Source organism: Lactuca virosa, chromosome 4 (assembly GCF_052849685.1).
Source record: "Lactuca virosa cultivar CGN04683 chromosome 4, Lactuca_virosa_CGN04683_v6, whole genome shotgun sequence".
NCBI lineage: Eukaryota > Viridiplantae > Streptophyta > Magnoliopsida > Asterales > Asteraceae > Lactuca > Lactuca virosa.
Window position 1 is genome coordinate 333,325,737 of NC_136429.1, and position 22,969 is coordinate 333,348,705.

The window sequence follows — 22,969 nt, forward strand, 5'->3', positions numbered from 1 at the left end:
ATAAATGGTCAAGGTTGAAGCTTTTTACCTTGAATGAGTTGGAAATGAAACAAAACCTCTGGATCTACTTCCTTCTTTTGGAACCACCAAGCTTCCACTTCTTTCTTCAAGCTTCAAACAACCACAAACACACAAAAATGGCTCAAGAACACTCCAAATGCTTTAGGGTTTCGAGTTAGGGCTTTTCTGGACTGTGAGAGATGATGGAGGCTAAAGTTGGACAACATAATGTGTTTAAATAGGGTACAAACCCTAAATATTAGGGTTTCATCCAGGTAGTCCTACTCATCGAGTCGGGCTCCCGACTCGTCGAGTAGATTACTTAAAACCCGCGTCCATAATCCATTCTACTCGATGAGTTGTGCCTCCAACTCGTCGAGTCACAGTGTAAAACATGCAATTACTTATATTTAAAATACATACCGGGAACCAGGTGTTACAAATGGAATATAATAAATTCAAGATTTCTATAAATATTCTTGTAAAAATCATGACATGCTAGAGTCACACCAAGATAGTATATTTTGTGTTACAAATCTCTTAAACTAAATTCGGTGTGCTAGGCAAACTACAAACAATTGTTTTTTTACTAGAAACTATTTTTATAGAAAAATAGTCGTAATATGTTGTCACATTTTAATAGTTTAAATACTTAAAGGATTATACTATTTACACAATGTATATTACAATTAGATGAATTCATTAATGATTATTTATAAAAAGCGTTATAAATAATTGAACCAAAACGGTACACCGTAAGTCCTGTAGTTATAACCAGAGTCTCCTGGAGGGAGAGCGAGGAAATTGTGTACAGATCTATACGGGGTTGCCACCCCCACACCTGAACTGTTCGCTACAGCTAGACTAGGCCAGTCTAGGGTGACAAATATCTTACCAAAATCGATGCCTGAAGAACGTCATGACAGGAATTTTAGTCGTATCAAGCATGGTTGTAACGACTCACATAGGGATTAACAATGATATTTTGGATTTACGTAATTATACACTTCACTGGTTTTATAAAATATAAAACTATGCTCCACTTTTGTACTTTACTATCACCACTCCAGTCTTAGGGTTTTAAGACTACTGCTTTTCTTTCATCAAAAAATATTGGATTTTCTAGGAATACACACTCTTTTTACTTACAAACAAAAGAAAACAAAGGATACGCATGTAATTATTCACAGATTTAGAACGAGACAACAAACCATATTTTTACAGGAAATATCGGATTTTCTGGAGTTTTACAAATTATCACAATCAAAGATGTTACAAAGCTTTTTATACAAATATGCTTATGAACTCACTAACTTTTTAGTTGACGCTTTTCAAAACGACTTGTATTCTCAGGGACTCAGTGAGCAGGTATCCGGGCTATGGATTTTGGATATTTACTGCATTTTGGAACATCATATTTATTGTCACTTTTGTGTAAAATTTGTGAACAAATACAATCTGTAAACAATGTATGTTGGTATCTTTAATGTATGATGATGGTTGCTGTGTTTCAATTATATTCAGTTGTGATGATACACTACAATGAAGTCATCCGCCCCCAGACGTTTCCGTCGTCCTGGTTCGGGGGTGTGACAGGTTGGTATCAGAGCATTATTTATAGTGAACTAGTATATCTAACCATACAAGATATACAACTATAAATACAATGGGGCTAAAACACTCTGACAAAAAGTATACTTTAAAAATATTAAATATTTTACCAAAGCGTACATACATACATGCATATTAGAAAACAATAAGAAGAGTTGGACATCGTGACTAAACTTAGACAGTTATGTAATCATATCTAGGGTAAATATAGTCTGATCAACTATATTTATTCGAGATATGACCAACATGTGTCTAGGAGTGGTCAAGGTGGAAAACAAATCTAAAACTCATCAACTGAAAATCAAAAGGGTCTAAGGACAAAACTAAAAGACATAAAATACTATAGGGGTATTTTAACATTTTATCTATTTTCTCGTACTTATATATTCTCGTACAGACACCATGGCTGACTTCCACCACCCGAGAGATCCTATTCCCCCAAATTAGGGGAGTGGGGGTTGGATTGAGGAGGATCCCAAGGAGGATCCGAAAGATATAGTGGAGGAGTTTGAGGAGGAGGAGCTCGACGAGGATATCGACGAGGACGAGGAGGAATATGAGGGTGACTCGGACGCAGAGTTCGTAGTCCTCAACCCACCCAACATGGCGAGGGTGTCGGTGCACCGGATGGGCTACAATGGCCCTACGCCCCATTGGGCACTTGATATCGAGAGGTGGAGCCGACACCAGGGTCAGTGCCCACCATTCGGCATGGAGCGAGGTTTCTACAACCTCCAACATGGAGGCCCGGCGGATCGGGCTCTTCTTCTTATGGTCCGACGGACTAGGGACATTGGCGATCAGGCACAGGTAACCGCTAACCAGATGATCGAGATGAGAGTCGCAGTGGAGCGTGCGGAGAGGCGTACTTAGGACCTCGTGAGGGAGTATCAGGAGCGGCAGGCTGCACTAGAGGCGAGGGTGAGAGTCACTGAGCGCCGACTACCCGAGCTTCAGGGCGCTTCTACCTCATCGCAGGTACCACCAGGGATCACTCGTCATGAGTAGGGCGTATCCTACCCACCGCTGGTTGTAGATTTGGTTATGGGTACGCGTTATTGCTACCCCTTTTCTTTTCTCTATGTATGTAGGATCGACCCTACGTTTAAGTGATTACACTACTCGCAGGGTCGTTATGCTGTCAGATTTTATCCTCGATGTGCTATAGACCTTTTTCAAAGGTCAATTTTCATGTATTATGTATTAAAACATTATCATTAATGAATCAATCATATTTTTTATTTGTGATGTTGTGATCTGCTATGTTCTCTGTTTTCATTTTTGTTTGATATAATACAGTTTCAATTATAAGTACAATCGAACTACCGTAACCGCTAAAAACAAAGGGTTTCCATAAACTCATCGTCATTCCTACTTCATAGCAGGAAATGCCCAAAAGGTACATTCGCAAAAACACCACAACAGCACCACCGCCATTGCCGCCACCGCCGCCTCCATCGGAGATGAATTCAGCTGCATTTCAAGCGGCAGTCTCAGCTGCAGTTACTGCAGCACTAGCACACATCAACAACGACACCAACGGGGGAGGCAACGGAAATGGAATGGGGAGTTCCAATCACGGGAATAACCCAGGACACCAGAAAACCTGCACATACAAGGACTTCACCAACGCAAAGCCAAGACCATTTAATGGAAGTGGTGGTGTGATAGCTCTCACTCAATGGTTCGAGAAGATCGAATCTATCTTTGAAATCTGCGGCTGTCCTGAAGAGAGTAAAGTAAAGTTTGCAGCATGTAAATTTTCTGACAGGGCACTCTCATGGTGGAACGGCCATGTCAAAGCTCTAACTCTATCGGTAGCAAACTCCATGGCGTGGGGGGAACTCGAAAACCTGATACTCGATGAGTATTACCCCCGAGGCGAAGTGCAGAAGCTTGAGCAAGAACTATGGAATCTCACTGTAAAAGATTCCGACATCGAAGCTTATATTTCAAGGTTCAGCGACCTGGCGCTCTTGTGCCCAGGAATGATTACTTCCGAGAGCAAGAAAGTTGAACGGTTCATCTGGGGACTAAATCCCCCAATTCAGGGAAACGTGATTGCTGCTAACCCCTCAACCTTCGAGAGTGCCAAGCGCCTGGTGCAAAAGCTTTATGACCATGGAGAACCAAAGGACACTAAGGATGTTGTCACGGAATCAAAGAAAGGTGATGACAACAAGAAGAACTGGGGAAAGAAGAGAAAGGTACAACAAGCTCAAGAGTCTGGGAAGAAACAATAAATCGTAGCAGTTCACGCTGCTACCACTCCTGCTACAACAACAACAGTTGCACCAACACCTACAAAGCCATATGCATGTTCTCTCCCAAAATGCGATAAGTGTAATTTCCACCATAATGGACCCCGCCGAGACCTGCAATGCACCAGCTGTAACTGAAGAGGGCACACCGCCCGGTATTGCAGAGCACAGCCTCATCAAAACAACCAACCCAACAACATTGGGGCAAGTCAAGCATGTTACGGGTGCGGGGAGACTGGCCATTACAAACGAAACTCCCCTAAGGCCAACAATCGGGGTGCAGGGGGATCAGGCAGAGTCCTAGCAATGGGACAATGGGAGGTTGTGCAGGATCCAACGGTAGTCACCGGTACGTTCCTCCTCAACAACATCTATGCATGCATCTTATTTAATAGTGGGTGGAAGGAAGTTTCGTGAGTCATAAATTTGAACACTTACTAAATCAAAGTCCCCAAAAGTTAAACGAAACCTTCACGGTGGAAATGGCTAATGGGAAAACTGAAACAACAGACGACGTATTTCTAGGGTGCACATTAACACTAAATAATCACTCATTTCAAATCAACCTAATACTAGTTGCTATTAGAAGCTTTGATTTGATCATCAGTATGGATTGGTTAAGCCTACACCATGCCGATATTATATGCGGCGAGAAGGTCGTTCACCTTCACTTACCCAACGACAAAACTCTAATTATCTACGGCGATAAAGCCGGTGCAAATCTCTTTCTCATCTCGTGCATCAAGGCACAAAATGATGGATTTTGAGCATTCTAACACTCCTAAGGTGTACATGCAACCCTAGAAACCTTGGATCTATGTTTTCTCTAATATTCATGCAAATAAGAATTTTTCCAAGGTTTACATCCTAACCAGCATGGCATGTGGTACTTGTAATATAAAACTAGTAGAATGACATACCTTTCTTGTAGCTTGGATTCCTTAAGACCTTATGAGCCTAGCACCCCAAATGTGATGCCTCAAATGTTTCACACAACACCTACAACTCTTGGAATAACTTGAGAGAAGAACACTTTGATCACAAAATCGGCTAGCCCTCCTTGTCTTGTAATAGTGGCCGATTTTACTCCATATGAGGTTCTTTATATAGTGTGTCACATGTAGGGTTACACCATGTAAACCCTAATGTGCATGGCTTTTCATTTCCCCCATGATCCATGGGTTATAACCTACATGGAGCATCCATAGAGCACCCAATGGGTCCTAGCCCAATCTAGTGAATCATGAACCTTAAGCCCACTATACAAGAATATATTATTTACAAATCAATCCCCATATATTTAATTAGTCTCTTTTTTATCACAAAATAAATTCCAAATTAATTCTTGATCAATACTAATTAAATAATATGATTTCATATTAATATATTAGAACTTATAATATATTAACAAATTGTAAGTGTCCTTTTTCTCATTTTGTCTATCCAACAGTTGTGATGAAGATGCAACTCAAATGGACCATGCCAAGTCGGGTCAAGTACATACTAAATATGGTTATGGACTTAGACACCTTATCCAACAGTCTCCCACTTGGATAAGTCTAATAAGTATAGTTACAGGTATGACTTCAGGAACCGACCAGCAATCGTAGCTCTTTCAAAGTCTCGTGGAACTGAGATGATGATTTAAGATAAGTGATCATATAATCCTCTGTTTTAAATATCAGCCGGACAAATACATGGAACAACGTCGTACTTATTGTCTAGCAGTTTGTTTCCCGATTTCTGATTTGTTTGACATAGAACTAAACTGAACACATCAATTTGGTTCTGACCGGGCCCGGTACATAGGTCAAAAAAAATCATCGAGGGGCCCAGATATCGCTTTTAATCCTCCAAGGACTAAAAGGAACAGATAAACTTTGACTCATATGCTTGTTCTACTACTTGTTGAATCATACACAAAGGCATGTTTTATAACATTGAGTTACCAATGCGTTTTCGTACAATCAATGTATAACCAACTCATAGTCAATAACTCATATCTCTAGGTTTGAAGACTTATATGATATTACCGTCTCAATCGCTCGAGATAAATTCCATGAATTGATACAAGTGAGCGTGGGTTGAATCCAATACTCAGAACTTATGAGTACTCATGAATGTTGTAGCAACCGTTTGCTATGTCTAGCACCTTAGACATCTACAAACCCAATTCATGACAGTCTTGATTCATATCTACTTCCAACATATGACTGACCGTGGAGAGTTTGAATAAAGAAATTATTCTGGAAGTCAAAACATGCAAAATTGAAACAATAGTAAATAATTGACACAAGATAGCAACACTTTACTTATAAATAAACAACAACTTTTATTTAATCATCAAATGTCAATTTACATTTTACAAGATTCAGAAATAACTATCTAATCTGTAAAACTAAAATTTTATCCTTCATCCCGATGCGCCTCGCATGCTGCAAATGCTTAACCTTACACAGTCCCTTCGTGAGGGGATCTGCTGGGTTCTCATCCGATGATACCCTCCTCACCACGAGGAGTCCTTCTTCTATCCGATGTCTAATGAAGTGGTATTTTATGTCGATGTGCATGGATCTCCCGTGATCCCTTGGTTCATTAGCTAAGGCAACTGCACCCTCGTTGTCACAAAAAATCTCCATAGGCTCCTTAATAGTTGGTACAACTCCAAGGTCTCCAATGAAGTTCTTTAGCCATATAGCCTCCTTTGCCGCCTCGCTTGCCGCTATATACTCTGATTCGCAAGTTGAATCAGCCAATGTTTCCTGTTTGGAACTTTTCCAAGTAATTGCTCCTCCATTTAGGGTAAAGACCCAACCCGACTGAGAGCGGAAATTAACCCTATCAGTCTAGAAGCCAGCATCACTATACCCCACTACTCTCAAGTAGTCACTCCCACCAAGGGTAAGGACCCAGTCCCTAGTCCTTTGTAGGTACTTGAGAATATTCTTTACCGCAGTCCAGTGAGCCTTGCCTGGATTCCCTTGCTATCTGCTGACCATGCTCAAAGCAAAGGCCACATCAGGACGAGTACAAGTCATAACATACATGATTGAGCCCACAGCGGAAGAATATGGTACATGACTCATCTCAGCTATCTCAGCCTCTGTACTCGGAATCTGAGTATTACTCAGTTTGGCGTTGCTCTGGATTGGTATGTCACCTTTCTTGGAATCCTGCATGTTGAACCTTTCAGCACCTTATCCAAGTAGGTACTTTGACGAAGTCCAATTAGTCTCTTACTCCTTTCTCTCAATATCCTTATCCCTAGGATATAGGCAGCTTCTCCACGGTCCTTCATAGCGAAACACTTCCCAAGCCAAGACTTAACTTCCTGCAGGGTTGGGTTGTCATTTCCTATGAGTAGTATGTCATCCACATACAATACCAAAAAGCTAACTATACTCCCACTAGCCTTAACATATACACAGGACTCATCTTCGCTCCTCGAAAAACCAAACTCTTTGACTTTCTCATCGAAACAAAGATTCCATCTGCGAGATGCTTGTTTCAATCCATAGATGGATTTCTCAAGCTTACATACTCTATTAGGTTGCTTTGTATCGACAAAACCCTCTGGCTGACTCATGTAAACATCCTCAGCCAACTTTCCATTAAGGAAAGCAGTTTTGAAATCCATTTGCCATATTTCATAATCATGAAATGCAGCTATGGCTAGCAAAATCCTAATAGATTTAATCTCCGCTACCGATGAGAAGGTTTCATCATAGTCAACTCCCGGAGTTTGAGTAAAGCCCTTCTCAACCAGTTGCGCATTATAAGTGTGTACATTCCCATCCATGTCGGTCTTCTTCTTGAAGATCCATTTGCACCCGACCGTCTTACGACCCGGTACATTATCAACCAAGTTCCAAACTTGATTGCCATACATGGACTGAATCTCGCTATCCATGGCCTCTTTCCATTTGGCAGATTCAGGGCCTGCCATGGCTTCCTTAAAGCTGTTAGGTTCATCCAGCTTTACTAGTGTCCTATCACTGATAAATTCATCACCTTCCATAGTAATATGAAAACCATAGTAATCCTCAGGTGGATTCCTAACTCTTGTGGAATGCCTCAGAGGTACAGACTCATCAACAGGAGTTTCCTCCTCAGGTTGATTGCTAGGGTTTGAGGTTCCTTCACCGCTTGACTCTTGAATTTCTTCAAGATAAATTTGCCTCCCACTATTTCCTTGGCTTATGAATTCTCTCTCACGAAATACCCCTCTTCTTGCCACAAAGACCACATTTTCACTGGGTCTGTAGAAGATATAACCAAAGGAATTATGTGGGTAGCCAATGAAAATACATCACTCACTTCGAGGTTCGAGCTTATCCTGAGTCTCACGTCTCACGAAAGCTTCGCAACCCCAAATCTTGATGTGGTCTAAATTGGGAACTTTCCCAGTCCACATCTCGTGAGGTGTTTTGGCAACCTTCTTGGTAGGGACTAGATTAAGGATATGGGCGGCATCTCTAAGGCATACCCCTAGAATGAGATTGGTAACGAAGCTCGACTCATCATGGAACGAACATGTCTAACAAGGTTAGATTGCGCCTCTCAGCCACACCATTAAGTTGTGGTGTTCTGGGAGGTGTCAATTGTGAAACAATTACACATTCCTTAAGATAGTCAAGGAACTCTGTACTAAGATACTCTCCTCCTCGATCGGATCGGATCATATTAATGTTCCTGCCCAACTGATTCTCCACTTCCTGTTTAAACTCTTTGAACTTTTCAAAGGTTTCTGACTTATGCTTGATTAAGTAGACATAACCATATCTATTGTAATCATCAGTAAAAGTCACATAGAAGCGGTTAGCATCCCTTGTGGCGGTTCTGAAGGGTCCACACATATCTGTGTGTATGAGGTCCAACAAACCTTCACCCCTAGCACAAGTACCAGTGAAGGGTGACTTTGTCATTTTTCCAAGCAAACAAGATTCGCAACTATCATCTGACTTTAAGTCAAACGACTCCAAAACTCCAGCCTTCTGGAGTTGGCCTATGCGCTTCTTGTTAACATGTCCAAGACGACAATGCCACAAGGATGCTTTATCCAAACTAGTGGAAGAATCGATATGTAATACATTATTTCCTAAGTTGTCTACAACCGACACAGTTTCATATACACCATCACAAGGTAATGCTTTAAAATAAAGAACGTTATTATAAAAAGCATTAATACCACCAACTTCATTATCAAATGAAAAAGTAAATCCTTGTTTGTACAAGCCATGAAAGGAAATAATATTTTTCTCTATTTCAGACGAGTAACAACACTTATTCAAATCTAACACTAACCCACTACTTAGCAACAAAGAATAAACTCCGATCTTGTTGACAGGTGAAGCTTTCCTATTACCCACGATCAAGTTTATCTTTCCGTGCTCCACATCCTCACTTCTTCTTAGGCCCTGTAAATCAGAACATATATGAATACCACAAACTGTATCAAGAACCCAAGAAGTAGAATATGATGAGTTATTAGACAATATAGTGTAAATACCTGCATGGGTAGGCTTGACCTTCCCATCCTTAACATCTTGCAGGTACTTGGGGCAGTTTCGTTTCCAGTGCCCCTTTTCCTGACAATAGAAGCATTGAGCTTCTTTTGGGTTGGAAGAAGGAGTGACAGAACCACCTTTGGTTCCACTTGAAGAGGAGCCATCAAGAAACTTTCCCTTGGTACCCTTCGAAGGGTTTTTCCTCTTCTTCCCTCTACTTTGCCTGATTGCCAGAAAAGGGGCGGCGGTAGGAGTAAGAGTAGTAACAACCGATTTGACCTTAAGTCCAATTTCAACGGTCTTCAAGAGCCCTTGAAGTTTGCTAAGTGTGACTTCCTCCTTATTCATGTGATATTTCATTTGGAATTGATCATAACAAGTAGGCAAGGAGTGCAGTATGATATCAATAGCCAACTCCTCGGGGAAGTTCACATTCAACTTGAGCAAACGGTCCACAAACCTTTGCATTTTCTGCATGTGGCCCATGATGGGTTCACAATCCTTCATTCGGGTTGTTATCATGGAAGAGATGATTTCATACCTCTCTTGACGAGCACTTTGATGGTAGCAGTCGATCAGATCCATGTGCATCTCAAAAGGGTAAAAGTCCTCATAGGACTTCTGGAGTTCTGCTTTCATTGTGTCCAACATGATACATGCCACCTTGGTAGCATGTGACATCCCCAATTTCACGGCCAAAAAAGACCGATTTGTTTATGCTTTGTTTTAAAATCAGAGTAGTCATTTAAAGAAAACTGTTGCAGAATTTGTTCCCAAAACAAAATATGATAAGAATTTATCAAAGCATTTCTTAAAGAAATGTATTTTCATTAAATAACAAAATCTCGGGATGTCATGTTCCGATACAGACCAAAAGCATAAACGGCACATTATAAGCCTTACAACAGTTATATACAACTACAGGCCTATAAACAAAATAGCTTGATGATTCATCCAACTTATGCTCTCGCGCCACTACCTGTAATACAAATAAAACTGAGTGGGTCAGGCTTGGGAGCCTGGTGAGCATATAGGGTTTTCAACCCACAATAAGTAAATTTATTATATTTAAACATCAAACATCTAACTAAATTTTCTCATCCCCATTATCTTCTTTATTCTTAAAGATCTTAATAATCATTTGTCCTCCATTCATTCATTACTAAGGATTCTCCTAAGGTGATTACCCGTTCCCGTATTCCTCACTTTACATCCCTAAAGTATCTACTTATAAGGGACCTAGTCTAAGGATTTTTCAATGGGGCGACAACTCTGCTTCGGGGTCTTCCTTAGCAACTTAAGTCAAATAGGACAACCATCGGAGTGACAACATTGCTTTCACCAGCAATTTATGTTGAATAGACAACCAAAGGGGTGACAACATTGCTTTCCTCTGCAATTTATGTCAAATAGGCACGAAGTACATCGTCTTTAGGGTTTATACAACAGGCACTAAGTCCATAGCTACCAAAGTTTATCTATACGGTACTAAATCCATAGCTGCCAATATAATCCTTTAGGCGCAGCTGCCAGGATATTTAGATTACAACTAGTGAACACTTAAATCGAAATACTTGGTAAACACTCCGTTTGAGAATATTTAATGAACAGCTAGTTCAAAAACACCTAGTGAACACTTAGTTCAAAATACTTAATGAACACCTAGTTCAAAAACACATAGTGAACACTTAGTTCAAAATACTTAATGAACACCTAGTTCAAAAACAATGTGATAATAATGTATATCTAAATCCGGCAAGACCACTGTTATTAATGAACACATATATATCATATTTCTAAAACAATCTATCCCATCCCGTCGATCCCCACATACTGACCCTACACAATGATCTTACGAGATCTAGTTTAAGGAATCGATATGAACAACGAATTGACGAAGTTGCTTCGGAAATTCCCTGGCAGCAAACGAGGATCAATAAAGACATCAAATGAGGGGAATGGAATAAGTTTCACCACGAACCTCCCTTCATAAAAATAACCACAAGACAATTAAGTTAGGGGTAGTTATCTAGATAACAATGCCTAACCGTGGTCCGAATATCGTGAGGTATTTTACCCCCAGACTCACCCTATCCAGCATCGAACTTTGCCTAGCAATGGTCTGAATATCGTGAGGTATTTTACCCCCAGACTCACCCTATCCAGCAATATAACACCAGACATACCTATTAGTGGTCTATTACCGACACACTTTATTAGGCAGTCTATGACGTTCCCTCAATTACTTCGTGAAAAGAAACGCTGACATTCGAAGCTCGTCCGATCACTTCATAGAAGAAACGATGACTCCAAAGCTCTTTCAGACTAAATAGTATGGGGAAATACTAATAGAGGACTCTCGTACGCTCCCGTAACCGACACACAATAGTGTCAAAAAGACTTTGTACATGATAGTACTTCTGGCACATTATAGTACTCTGGTATGCGTAGGACTCGTACCCGAGAAAATAATAATACCTCGGCGCAAGCAGCACCAAAGACACATGGCTTTGAAAAGGACTTCGTACATAAAATGTACTTTTGTACGTAAGACGTACTCCACCGATCATCGATCTCACCACACACGTACTCTTAATAAGAGGCTACCCAATGTCCAAACTTAATTGAACTAAACATCCCTTTTTAAGTCTTAACTCATCACTAGGCAAACCTACGAAGTTTATAATCAATTTTCGATACTATCTCCGTTTAGGCAACGTTAACTAGTGTATACTTAACACAAAGTGTTAAGTAATAATATCATATATTCACATCTTAACACATATTGAACCATAACTGATTCGCACGTTGCATATCATCAAATATATCTAGCATGTATTTCTGGCAATAACAAATACTCCACATACATATATATTTAATACTTTAATCAATACTTGTATTAAAATCATGTCCATGAAAGGGACTATGCACATGATACCTTATCGGATGAACGTATAGTTCAAAAATACATAATCCGTACTCCCGGATCTAAAACTAACCTCCTGATCTGATCCATACTCCCGGATCTAAAACTAACCTCCTAAATTTTATTTCATTATCCAACTCATCTTTTATCACACACCAACAATCTCATCTACCCATGTTCTACCCAACATATTTGTAGATACAAAAATATATATACAGTTTAACTCATTTAAAACCTATATAAAACATCCATTCCACACTCATCTCAAATAAACAATAATATATAAACACATGGCACATATTTCAAAGCAAATACTTCATATTTATGTGTTAGAAGAAAGTAACTACACACTCACTTGAATAAGCGATTATCGGACAACACTACGGCTCTCCAAGTAGTAACTATTCGGTGAAACCGGGATATCTTCACACACCGGGCTTCTCGTGGGCAGAGCTTCGGCTTTGAAACTCTTTTCTCCTTGGGATCTTCGGGGATTTGGGACTCACTTCGGGTCTCGGGATGATACCGGGGCTTCGGGGGTACTTCGGGATGGCTATAGAGGGTATCGGGAGTGAGAGAGAAGAGATGGAGCAACCAAATTCGGCTGACCCTCGATTTCTATTCATAGGGCCAACATTTTGTACTCACATCGTGAGTTTCCAATGCTCACGTCGTGAGCCTAGTAGGTCACTGCGTTCATCACTCGTCCACTTGCTCTGGAAGACGTCCAGTCTCTGCTCACGTCGTGAACACTGTGCTCACGTCGTGAGCTCTAACATAGCCTCGAAATTTGTGTTCCGAACTTCAGAATTTCATATCTTTTGCATATGAGCTCTGTTTTCGACGTTCTTTATATGCACGCGTAGGTGAGATTATGCTCTATAACTCTCGTTTAGACTCTGTCGGCTAGTTTTGACTTTATTTTTATTATATTATTTTTAGCAAGCCGGGACAGGAAAACTCCGTTAGAAATCCATAACTCCTTCATCTGACATCCGTTTTCATCTGTCTTTCTTCCGTTGGACTACTATCGACGAGATATTCAATTCTCGTTTAGATTGTTTCGTCTAGAAATCACTCGATCTCATAATCGAACTTTGGGCTGCATACCGCTAAGTCGAAACTTAGAAAAATCATAACTTCCTCATACGAAGTCAGATCTAGACGTTCTTTTTATGCACGCACTCGGTTTAACGTATTCTACGACTTTCGTTTAGATCACTAAGGCTAATTATCTCTCTATCGTAAATTCACTATTTACATCGCGCTGTGTCGTGTCAGTTCTGTCGCGAAACTTCGACAGGTCATAACTTCTTCGTTATAACTCGGATTTCGGCATTCTTTATATTTTCGGAAACCTTGTGACATATACTACAACTTGATTAAGATTATTCATTCTAAATAATCTTTTATCAAAAATCAATTTTGATGCTTATCGTCTCTAAATTGACTAGCCCGGATCTACGGGTGTTACATAGCATCTCTCTCATGTGCCCTAAAGTCAGCGATCTCCTCTGGAGTAGCAGTAGACTCATCAATTTCCTTCAGATCCTTGTCGAGTACATATTCCTTGTCCTCGTAACGAATGACCATCCTGATGTTCCTGATCCAATCATTAAAGTTAGAACCATCAAAGATGACTCTCCCACAAAGGTTCATGAGAGAGAAGGAGCCGGTAGGGATTGAGCCAGAAGCAGCATTGTTAGAAGACATCTGAAAAGAAGAAAGACAAGTTTAGATTAGATATAGAATCCTTAATAAGACACCCAAATGTAATATTAAGGCTAGGACCCAACACAATACTTCATAACTTGGAAGAGGGATGCCGTAATCCAAGCTATAAAATATTTGAAGGTAGGTGAATGACGATTCACCAATTTCCACCATGAAAAAACGAAATAAATTATTAGGTTTTAATTGGATTGAAACTCGTAGATTCTTCTGAGATTCATTGAACTTTTCAATGGCATATTTAAATCTCGATTGTGCCCTCTCAAGTTTGTGACTGGGATGCCGAGGATCACAAACAAGGTGTGAATAACCATGCAAATTTACTTGGTACCCTTAATCTTTATCACCTAATCGATGTGTCGGTTACCCACACGCGCTCCACCGATCTATGATAAATATTAAGTCACCATTTGCCACTCTTACTAGTCCATGTTAGTGTGTCGGTTACCCACACACGCTCCACCAACAACTTGGTAAGGTACAAAGTGTAATTTCATGGGATAGCACCAATTTCATATTTTCCTAAAGTAACTAAGATTGGGAATTTATAAAAGGTTTAGTTACTTTATATATTTCATTATACTTTTAATGAGAACTATAGTCCTTGTCCTACCCGTTCGGCTAACGACCCTCCACCAGTCAAGAAAGCGGTGGGTGAGAGTGGACACCCATTAAGCTGCCATTTTATAGGCAACAACCTTATACACCCCTTATAGACCAGCTTCGTGAATGAGGCCTACTAACGGTAAAACTGACATGCTCTTATACATATATATATATATATATATATATATATATATATATATATATATATATAGAGAGAGAGAGAGAGAGAGAGATAGAGAGAGAGATTATTACCTTATAATATTATAAAGTATAAGGGTTGCATTTTAACTTTTAAAACTCTAGGGTTTGGAATTAAAGTTTTCTAAAGGACTTTACAAATTCCAAAACTTGAGGGAAAGTTTTGAAACTATTCAAAACCTTTCATGTTCATAACCTATGAGTTTAATGGTTTATTAAAATGAAGACTCTTCATATTATGTAACCTATGGCTCTTTAATGACAATTCAAAGAAGTGACTTTTGATAATCCATAACTTGAGGACAAATTATGGACTCAATCAATAGGCATCAAGATCAAGAATTACACTAACAAACAATTTGTAAATAATTCCTATGATCTTCTAAAACTCATAAGTATGAACATTCATATCAACAATTTCAAGAATCATATAAACACATATAAAACTTAAAATTTTGATAATGACCATTGTAAATGGATTAGCATAATCATTACCACATCAAAAACAGGTTTTACAAGTCCAAAACAGTTTAGGGTAATGATTCTAGTCCATTTCCAGCAGCAAAACTCGAAATTCTGCACACAGGGGCTCCTACTCGTCGAGTGCAAGAACCTACTCGACGAGTAGGATGCATTTTGTCATGGACTCGTCGAGTCCCCCCATGGACTCGGTGAGTTCACTGTTCAAATTGCAGAATTATCGACTTTTCAAGCAGTTTGCATCAAATACAAAGAAAACAAACCTAGTCTCTGATACCACTGATGGGTTTTGAACATTCTAACACTCCTAAGGTGTACATGCAACCCTAGAAACCTTGGATCTATGTTTTCTCTAATATTCATGCAAATAAGAATTTTTCCAAGGTTTACATCCTAACTAGCATGGCATGGGGTACTTGTAATATAAAACTAGTAGAATGCCATACCTTTCTTGTAGCTTGGATTCCTTAAGACCTTGTGAGCCTAGCACCCCAAATGTGATGCCTCAAATGTTTCATGCAACACCTACAACTCTTGGAATAACTTAAGAGAAGAACACTTTGATCACAAAATCGGCTAGCCCTCCTTGTCTTGTAATATTCGCCAATTTTACTCCATATGAGGTTCTTTATATAGTGTGTCACATGTAGGGTTACACCATGTAAACCCTAATGTGCATGGATTTTCATTTCCCCCATGATCCATGGGTTATAACCTCCATGGAGCATCCATGGAGCACCCAATGGGTCCTAGCACAATCTAGTGAATCATGAAACATAAGCCCACTATACAAGAATAAATGATTTACATATCAATCCCCATATATTTAATTAGTCTCTTTTTGATTACAAAATTAATTCTTGATCAATACTAATTAAATAATATGATTTCATATTAATATATTAGAACTTATAATTTATTAACAAATCGTAAGTGTCCTTTTTCTCATTTTGTCTATCCAACAATTGTGATGAAGATGCAACCCAAATGGACCATGCCAAGCCGGGTCAAGTACATACTAAATATAGTTATGGACTTAGATACCTTATCCAACACAAAAGTGCTTGCACAAAAAGAACCAAGCCTTCCTAGCCCACGTGGTGGATAAAAAGAAGGAAGAGAAGAGCATCAAGGACATCCCGAAGGTATGCGATTTTGCAGATGTATTTCCTGAAGACCTCCCGGGAATACCCCCTGAACGACAGGTCGAATTCCGAATCGACCTGATACCAGGAGCCACGCCAAATGCCAAATCACCGTATAGATTATCCCCTGCAGAAATGCAGGAACTCTCCAGCTAATTGAGCGAGTTACTAGACAAGGGGTTCATAAGACCGAGCTTCTCTCCTTGAGGAGCTCCGGTTTAATTTGTGAAAAAGAAAGATGGTTCCTTTCGCATGTGTATCGATTACCGTGAACTTAACAAGCTCACCGTCAAGAATCGATACCCTCTTCCTCGGATCTACATTCTATTTGACCAATTACAAGGAGCCAGTTACTTCTCGAAAATAGATATGAGGTCTGGATACCATCAACTGTGAGTCCGAGAAGAAGATGTCCCCAAAACTGCCTTCCGAACTCACTACAGGCACTATGAATTCGTGGTAATGCCTTTCGGTCTAACGAATGCACCCGCAACATTTATGAACCTAATGAACAGAGTCTGTCGACCCTTCCTTGACAACTTCGTGATAGTCTTCATCGACGACATACTGGTTTATTCTCGGAGCAAGGAGGAACACACCCAGCATCTACGGCAGGTTCTGGAGACTCTAAGGGTGGAAAGGTTATATGCGAAATTCTCCAAGTGCGAATTCTGGATCCGCAAAGTGGATTTTCTGGGACACGTGGTTAGTGAAGAGGGGATACACGTGGACCCATCCAATATCAAAGCAATTGAGGGCTGGGCAACCCCGAGAACCCCAGAGGATATCAGGAAATTCTTAGGCCTCGCGGGTTATTACTGGAGGTTCATTCGGAATTTCTCCAAGATTGCCAAACCACTCACCACTCTTACCCAAAAGGGTGTACCTTTCACCTGGGGTACGAAACAAGAAGCTGCCTTCCAAACCTTGAAACAAGTCCTCTGCATTGCTCCAGTTTTGTCTCTTCCTGAGGGAACGGAAGATTTCGTGGTATATTGTGACGCATCGAATCAAGGGTTAGGTTGTGTGCTTATGCAGCACGGGAAGGTTATAGCATATGCATCCAGACAACTGAATACCCATGAAGTAAACTATACCACTCATGATCTCGAGTTGGGAGTTGTGGTCTTCGATCTAATGATTTGGAGGCACTACCTCTACGGGACGAAGTGCACCACTTTTACAGAACACAAAAGCCTCCAGCATATCCTGAACCAGAAGGAACTAAACATGAGGCAGCGGCGATGGGTTGAGCTGCTAAATGACTATGAATGTGAGACCGGGTACCATCCGAGCAAGGCCAATGTGGTGGCCGATGCCCTAAGCAGAAAGGAATACTCGGGTCGCCGGGTAAGAACACTAACGATGACCATCCATTCCCACTTGTCTTCACAAATCAAGGAGGCTCAACTGGAAGCCTTTAAGCCGGAGAACATCGCAAATGAAGCCTTGCGTGGGATGGAAAAAAATCTCACAATCAAATAGGATGGAGCTTACTACCTCATGGACCGGATCTGGACCCCAAAATTCAGAGGATTCAGAGACGTGGTCATGAATGAAGCACACAAAACACGATACTCCGTCCATCCAGGGTCCGATAAGATGTACCTAGATCTCAAACAACAATATTGGTGGCCAAATATGAAAGCAGAAGTTGCTACCTACGTGGGCAAGTGCCTAACTTGTGCCAAGGTGAAGGTAGAATATCAAAAGCCCTCGGGACTCCTTCAACAACCGAAGATACCCGAGTGGAAATTGGAGAGAATCACAATGGATTTTATAACCAAATTTCCCATGACGACAGACGGATTGGATGTCATCTGGGTGATTGTCGATTGGTTGACCAAATCCGCCCATTTCCTGCCAATTAAGGAAACGTATAAAATGGAGAAGCTGTCCCGGAACTACATAAAGGAGGTTGTGAGACTACATGGAGTACCAATATCTATTATCTCGGATAGAGATAGTAGGTTTACCTCCCGTTTTGGAAATCGCTACAGAGGCCGTTAGGAACTTGGCTCGATATGAGCACCGCCTACCATCCCCAGACAGATGGGCAAAGTGAGAGGACCATCCAAACCTTGGAAGATATGCTCCGAGCCTGTGTGATAGTTTCGGCAAGGCATGGGATACCCATTTGTCCCTAATCGAATTCTCGTACAATAATAGCTATCACACAAGCATCAAGGTAGCTCCCTTTGAGGCCCTTTTATGGACGAAAATGTTGATCACCTCTCTGTTGGGCGGAGGTAGGAGACACACAATTGGTAAAAGGGCAGGTACCAAACAGTACTCTCATTGGGCCCGAGATTATCCAGGAAACAACTGAGAAGATTGTTCATATCAGGGAACGACTCCATGCATCTGGAGACCGACAGAAGAGCTACGCCGACAGACGACAGAAGCCCCTAGAATTCCAAGTCGGCGATCACATACTGCTGAAGGTCTCTTCATGGAAGGGGATGATATGCTTCGGAAGGCGGAGAAAGTTGAATCCAAGGTACATCAGACCATTCGAAATCCTTGCCAGGATTGGTCTGTGGCTTACAAGTTGCAGTTACCACCAGAGCTTAGCAATGTACATCCCGTCGTTCATGTGTCAAACCTAGAGAAATGCTTATCTGACGAGACCCTCGTTTTCCCGCTTGATGAAATTGAAGTGAATGAAAACCTCCATTTCGTTGAGGAACCAGTTGAAATCATGGATAGAAAAGTGAAACAAACAAAGCAAAGTCGCATTCCCATTGTGAATGTCCGATGGAGCGCCAAGCGAGGACCAGAGTTCACCTGGGAGTTCGAGGACCAGATGATGCAAAAGTACCCACACCTATTCCCTACCTCGTGAAAGCTGTGTTAGAACAAATTTCGGGACGAAATTCCCTCTAACGGGCGGATGATGTCACAACTAGAAAAATGTGGAGTCAAGAAGAGTTTTAGATTGTAATCATGTACCAATAAACTCATGATGTAACCACGTTACAAATTGATCATATCAACCCAAAAGGAAATCGTTGATACAAGCACCTATTAAAAATCATACCCATAACTAATATTTGGAAGTCAAGATAAGTTAGTGATTAAAATATGAAGCAAATGGGACCTTGCTTTATGTTTTCGGACAAGTAATCCTAGCAAACCGAAAACACCCTTTTAGTGGGTAAAAACAAAACGAACACATAATGGAGAGGACCTAAGACCGAAAACGAAAAGTAAAACAATCCTAGGACCGAAAACACAAGTGTAGTTGACTTTTGGATGTGATAACTTAACCTCTTCCAATGTAATCCCAGAAACCCACGTAATTAACCACCAAGTATCTATGAATTACCCCACAAATAACCAAGTGGCATCCTCCATATTATCTAGTGGCATACCACCATTCTTCCATCTTTTATTTTCGGCAGAAAATATTTCCCCTCTATTCATCACCTTCTTTACACTTACATCTTCATAAAACTTCTCTCAAGAACAAGTTGGTTTTTCCAAAAATCATTATCATCAAGGTGGTCCTTAGAATTTTGGTAAGCTATTTCGAAATCCTCTAGTGTTCTTACATATTATTTTGTTAATTTCATCTTATTTACACACAAAGTTGTGTGTTAACCTTCTTAGGGTAATTTAGGCTTCAAGGAGTTCATCAAGAGCATTTTAGTGCTTAGGCTAAAAATCTCTTCACAACACTTCAAAACATCCACAAAATCTTCAAGGTGAGCTTCATACCCCACTATTTTCATGTTTATCACTCTTTTTTTTTTGGGGGGGGGGGGGGAATACAAGTCAAGTTTGGTTTGAATCTTTGAATGCACTTTTGTGTTTATGTAATTACTTGTGTTGAAATGTTGAATGTTCATGCTAATACACTATAAATTTTGAGATTTACAAGCCTCATGAGGCTAGGGTAAATCTATCTCTTGGAAAGTATCATATACCATGGTTATGTGTTAAAGATGAAACAAGTCACCATTAAAAGGTCCTTATACATGTTCAAAATCACAAAATATATAGTAATAACATTTTTGTGCTAGAAAGTTTTGTAGTTATGTTTGTTCATTTAAAATGGAAAAAATATGGGTTACACTCAAAGATGGTTAATTTTTGGTTATAGGAAATTTTAACCTTTATTTTTACACAAATAATAGAATATAATAAATTTCAAGATTTCAATAAATATTCTTGTAAAAATCATGACATGCTAGAGTCACACCAAGATAGTATATTTTGTATTACAAATCTCTTAAACTAAATTCGGTGTGCTAGACAAACTATAAACATTTGTTGTTTTACTAAAAACTATTTTTATTAGAAAAATAGTCGTAATACGTTGTCACATTTTAATAGTTTGAATACTTAAAGGATTATACTATTTACACAACGTATATTACAATTAGATGAATTCATTAATGATTATTTATAAAAAAGCGTTATAAATAATTGAACCAAAACGGTATCCAAACCAGAATTTTTACGACATAAAATTTCGCGTAAACCTGCTAAGGCACTTGTGAGACTCTCCTTCGTCGTACCTACCTAGCGTACACCGTAAGTCCTATAGTTATAATCAGTGTCTCCGGGAGGGAGAGCGAGGTAATTGTGTATAGATCTATACGGGGTTGACATCCCTACACCTGAGCTGTTCACTACAGCTAGACTAGGCCAGTCTACGGTGACATATATCTTACCGAAACTGACGCCTGAAGAACGTCATGACAGGCATTTTAGTCGTATCAAGCATGGTTGTAACGACTCACATAAGGATTAACAATGACATTAAGGATTTACGTAATTATACACTTCACTGGTTTTATAAAATAAAAAACTATGCTCCACTTTTGTACTTTACTATCACCACTCCAGTCTTAGGGTTTTAAGACTACTATTTTTCTTACATCAGAAAATATTGGATTTTCTGGGAATACACACACTTTTTACTTACAAACAAAAGAAAACAAAGGATACGCATGCAATTATTCACAATTTTAGAACAAGACTACAAACCATATTTTTACAAGAAATATTGGATTTTCTAGAGTTTTACAAATTATCACAATCAAAGATGTTACAAATCTTTTTATACAAATATGCTTATGAACTCACCAACTTTTTAGTTGACGCTTTTCAAAATGACTTGTATTCTCAGGGACTCAGTGAGCAGGTATCCCGACTATTTTTTTTGGATATTTACTACATTTTGGAACATCATATTTATTGTCACTTTTGTGTAAAATTTGTGAACAAATACAATCTGTAAACAATGTATGTTGGTATCTTTAATGTATGATGGTGGTTGATGTGTTTCAATTATACAATTGTGATGATACACTACAATGAAGTCATCCGCCACCGGACGTTTCTGCCGTCCTGGTTCGGGGGTGTGACAGAAGCTCTGGGCTTGACAATGCTAAGCTCGAAGTTTACTTAGTCATGGCAGGATTATACAATGGTTTGAATGTGGATTATGCTTCACATCTATGGGAAGAGTTTGGAACTTTGATCTCACACATGAAGCTAGCAACGGGTGTGTCGAGTTCTCGATTTTGGGGTTAATTCTTAAGGAGATATATACTCAGGACGATATTATGTTTCCTTCAGGCATAGATATTGTAGAATTTCCAACAATGGTTGCTCCAAAAATTTATGTGGATGATGTTAATGGTTTTCCCTATGTTTCTTGCATTCCGGATTCGATGCTCAAACTTGTGGATCCCAAAAATCAGCTATTGGTATAATACTTCGCCTCTATTGATTCTTCTAATCCAACTGAGGTTCTTCCACAAAAAAGGGTAGAAGGAACATCTAAAGGCTCGAAGGCTCCAAATAAGAAGAAACAAGTTGAAAAGAAACAAGTATTGGAGGAGGAGATTGTTAAAGAAACTATTCCTACAAAACTGGGGTTCTTAAGCGAACAAAGAAACCAGCAAATAAGCCTTCTGAATCTCCAATCAAGAAAATTTTTCAAGAACCCATTGTCGAAAGCGCTGACCCACTGTAGTCGAAACCTCAAATCTGTTTCTTCCCAGAGTAGTCCAAAGAGAGTTAAAAAGATAAAATTTACCAGGAAATAAGTTCTTTTTCGTGAAGTTTCAGTTCCTGGATCACCAGCAATGAAGAATCGTAGAGCTTTGGATGTTGCATAATAGATAAAGAAGAGAAAGCATGTTCAAGTTCAAGTTCCACTTGAGAACGTGACAGTCGAGTCCAAGCATGACAGTGAAAGTGAGAGGTCAGATATTTGAATCAAGGATTCTTATATTGGTTCACTGCGAAAGGATTCCCTTGTCAAGTCGACTTTCGAGGAGACAAGGACTTCTGGTGTCACTGTAAACATATCTAATACAGATATAAATATCAATTATGGTGATCCACAACAAACAAATATCCTTGAGAAGGCATTAGTCAAACCATCCGGGGTTTCGAATACCGAGTCCGGTAAGGAGGAGGTCGGAACTCCAAATATCACTGTGCACTTATCTAATAAGGGCACAAATGTCAACATGGATTTAGGGA